A 4,000-nucleotide genomic window follows, 5' to 3' on the forward strand; every position below is an offset into this window, starting at 1 on the left:
CAACTAATGTTGTAATATAGTGTCTCCATCTGCTGGTGGTATTGAATAAGCAATAGTGCAATGATAGGGTCTGAAAAAGAAGAAAAATAAGAAGCAGCAGCATATGAAAAAAGGAGGAAAGAAGGAAAACATGGAGAGAAGAAAAAAAAGAAGGTAAAAATGAGGTGAAAACATGTTTAAGAAAGTATTTCCATCTCTCTCTCTCTCTCTCTCTATATGTATATATATATATATATATATATATATTTAAAAGAGAAAAAAATTATATATATACATATAGAGAGAGAGAGATAAATATATAGAGAGATAGATGGGTGGATAGATAGATAGATAGATAGAGAGATACACATACACACATACACACATACACACATACATACATACATAGATATGTGTGTATTGTTGGAGTTGCAAACATGGGTGCACTTGACAAACTCAGTGCGGCTATTCCCCATTGAAAGATTGTTGCACCCAGGACCCTTAGCACTGTGATATGCTACTCAATACCACTGGCATGGCCAGGTGTAAACAACATCTGACCTTTGTTGTGTATGTAACCATGGAGATTGTGATGTCGCCTAGGCTCACCAAAGAACAGCCTTGTCAGAAGCAGCACTGCCATGAGCAGAAGTAGCAGCACCATAGGTTGTCAAATAAGTTGGATTTAACCAAGACAAGTGAGTCCAATAGGATGCAGGTATGTTCTCTATCCTTACAGCTTCCCATGGCTGTTGGTTTTATACCGTTTGGGGACAGCCAAGGAGGCGTCAGCAGGCAACACAGGTAAGTGTGTGCTTGTGTGTGTGTGTGTGTGTGTGTGTGTTTCCTATGCAGATCCTAAACCCAGTATCAAATGCAAGTAGGAGGAGTAAGAAGGGTTCCTGCCAAAGCCAGGTTATGGATTGCATTTAAAAATGGTCCATCAGAGTGAAATGGACTCCCATCTTCCTGCTTAGCAATAATGATATGGGTTTAGGGTCTGCTGTGTGTACTGGTGGGTGACTGCCACCCAGCCAGAGTGTGTATGGGAGGCTGCCAGCCAGCCTCCCTTCCTACAAGTAGTGATGGTGCATGTGAAGGGGACAGCGTTGGTTCCTCCCCTTTCACAGTTATCACTTCTCATCCTTCCTTTTGGCTGGTATCAAATGTGGTGTCTGTTTATATCAGTTTAATATCTGATATGTCCCCTATCTGATAGCAGATATTAAGTGCACCACCAGGTTTCAGTGTTGGAAAGAAAGGTTATCTGTTTATTTGCTGCAGCTGCAGCTGCTTGCTGGCTAGTCCAGTGGGCCCCTACTGCAGGCAAAAGACAATAGGTGGTGCCTAGGTGGATAGGACATCAGCTATGAGGCATTTGTTTGTACAAACTGCTGCTCACAACTAATGTTGTAATATAGTGTCTCCATCTGCTGGTGGTATTGAATAAGCAATAGTGCAATGATAGGGTTTGAAAAAGAAGAAAAATAAGAAGCAGCAGCATAGGAAAGAAGGAAAACATGGAGAGAAGAAAAAAAGAAGGTAAAAATGAGGTGAAAACATGTTTAAAAAAGTATTTCCATCTCTCTCTCTCTCTATATGTATATACATATATACATATAGAGAGAGAGAGAGATAAATATATATAGAGATAGTTGGGTGGATAGATAGATAGATAGATAGATAGATAGATAGATACACATACATACATACATACATACATACATACATACATACATACGTGTGTATTGTTGGAGTTGCAAACATGGGTGCACTTGACAAACTCAGTGCGGCTATTCCCCATTGAAAGATTGTTGCACCCAGGACCCTTAGCACTGGGATATGCTACTCAATACCACTGGCATGGCCAGGTGTAAACAACATCTGACCTTTGTTGTGTATGTAACCATGGAGATTGTGATGTCGCCTAGGCCCACCAAAGAACAGCCTTGTCAGAAGCAGCACTGCCATGAGCAGAAGTAGCAGCACCATAGGTTGTCAAATAAGTTGGATTTAACCAAGACAAGTGAGTCCAATAGGATGCAGGTATGTCCTCTATCCCTACAGCTTCCCGTGGCTGTTGGTTTTATACCGTTTGGGGACAGCCAAGGAGGCGTCAGCAGGCAACACAGGTAAGTGTGTGCTTGTGTGTGTGTGTGTGTGTGTTTCCTATGCAGATCTTAAACCCAGTATCAAATGCAAGTAGGAGGAGTAAGAAGGGTTCCTGCCAAAGCCAGGTTATGGATTGCATTTAAAAATGGTCCATCAGAGTGAAATGGACTCCCATCTTCCTGCTTAGCAATAATGATATGGGTTTAGGGTCTGCTGTGTGTACTGGTGGGTGACTGCCACCCAGCCAGAGTGTGTATGGGAGGCTGCCAGCCAGCCTCCCTTCCTACAAGTAGTGATGGTGCATGTGAAGGGGACAGCGTTGGTTCCTCCCCTTTCACAGTTATCACTTCTCATCCTTCCTTTTGGCTGGTATCAAATGTGGTGTCTGTTTATATCAGTTTAATATCTGATATGTCCCCTATCTGGTAGCATATATTAAGTGCACCACCAGGTTTCAGTGTTGGAAAGAAAGATTACCTGTTTATTTGCTGCTGCTGCTGCTGCAGCTGCTTGCTGGCTAGTCCAGTGGGTCCCTACTGCAGGCAAAAGACAATAGGTGGTGCCTATGTGGATAGGACATCAGCTATGAGGCATTTGTTTGTACAAACTGCTGCTCACAACTAATGTTGTAATACAGTGTCTCCATCTGCTGGTGGTATTGAATAAGCAATAGTGCAATGATAGGGTCTGAAAAAGAAGAAAAATAAGAAGCAGCAGCATAGGAAAGAAGGAAAACATGGAGAGAAGAAAAAAAGAAGGTAAAAATGAGGTGAAAACATGTTTAAAAAAGTATTTCCATCTCTCTCTCTCTCTATATATGTATATACATATATATATATATATATATATATATATATATATATATATATTTAAAAGAAAAAAAAAATATATATATATATATATACATATATAGAGATAGATGGGTGGATAGATAGATAGATAGATAGATAGATAGACATGCATACACACATACACACATACACACATACACACATACATACATACATACATACATATGTGTGTATTGTTGGAGTTGCAAACATGGGTGCACTTGACAAACTCAGTGCGGCTATTCCCCATTGAAAGATTGTTGCACCCAGGACCCTTAGCACTGGGATATGCTACTCAATACCACTGGCATGGCCAGGTGTAAACAACATCTGACCTTTGTTGTGTATGTAACCATGGAGATTGTGATGTCGCCTAGGCCCACCAAAGAACAGCCTTGTCAGAAGCAGCACTGCCATGAGCAGAAGTAGCAGCACCATAGGTTGTCAAATAAGTTGGATTTAACCAAGACAAGTGAGTCCAATAGGATGCAGGTATGTCCTCTATCCTTACAGCTTCCCGTGGCTGTTGGTTTTATACCGTTTAGGGACAGCCAAGGAGGCGTCAGCAGGCAACACAGGTAAGTGTGTGCTTGTATGTGTGTGTGTGTGTGTGTGTGTGTGTTTCCTATGCAGATCCTAAACCCAGTATCAAATGCAAGTAGGATGTAACCATGGAGATTGTGATGTCGCCTAGGCCCACCAAAGAACAGCCTTGTCAGAAGTAGCACTGCCATGGCTGTTGGTTTTATACCGTTTGGGGACAGCCAAGGAGGCGTCAGCAGGCAACACATGTAAGTGTGTGCTTGTGTGTGTGTGTGTGTGTGTGTGTGTTTCCTATGCAGATCCTAAACCCAGTATCAAATGCAAGTAGGAGGAGTAAGAAGGGTTCCTGCCAAAGCCAGGTTATGGATTGCATTTAAAAATGGTCCATCAGAGTGAAATGGACTCCCATCTTCCTGCTTAGCAATAATGACATGGGTTTAGGGTCTGCTGTGTGTACTGGTGGGTGACTGCCACCCAGCCAGAGTGTGTATGGGAGGCTGCCAGCCAGCCTCCCTTCCTACAAGTAGTGATGGTGC

Source organism: Hyla sarda, chromosome 11, assembly GCF_029499605.1.
Source record: "Hyla sarda isolate aHylSar1 chromosome 11, aHylSar1.hap1, whole genome shotgun sequence".
NCBI classification, from domain to species: domain Eukaryota; kingdom Metazoa; phylum Chordata; class Amphibia; order Anura; family Hylidae; genus Hyla; species Hyla sarda.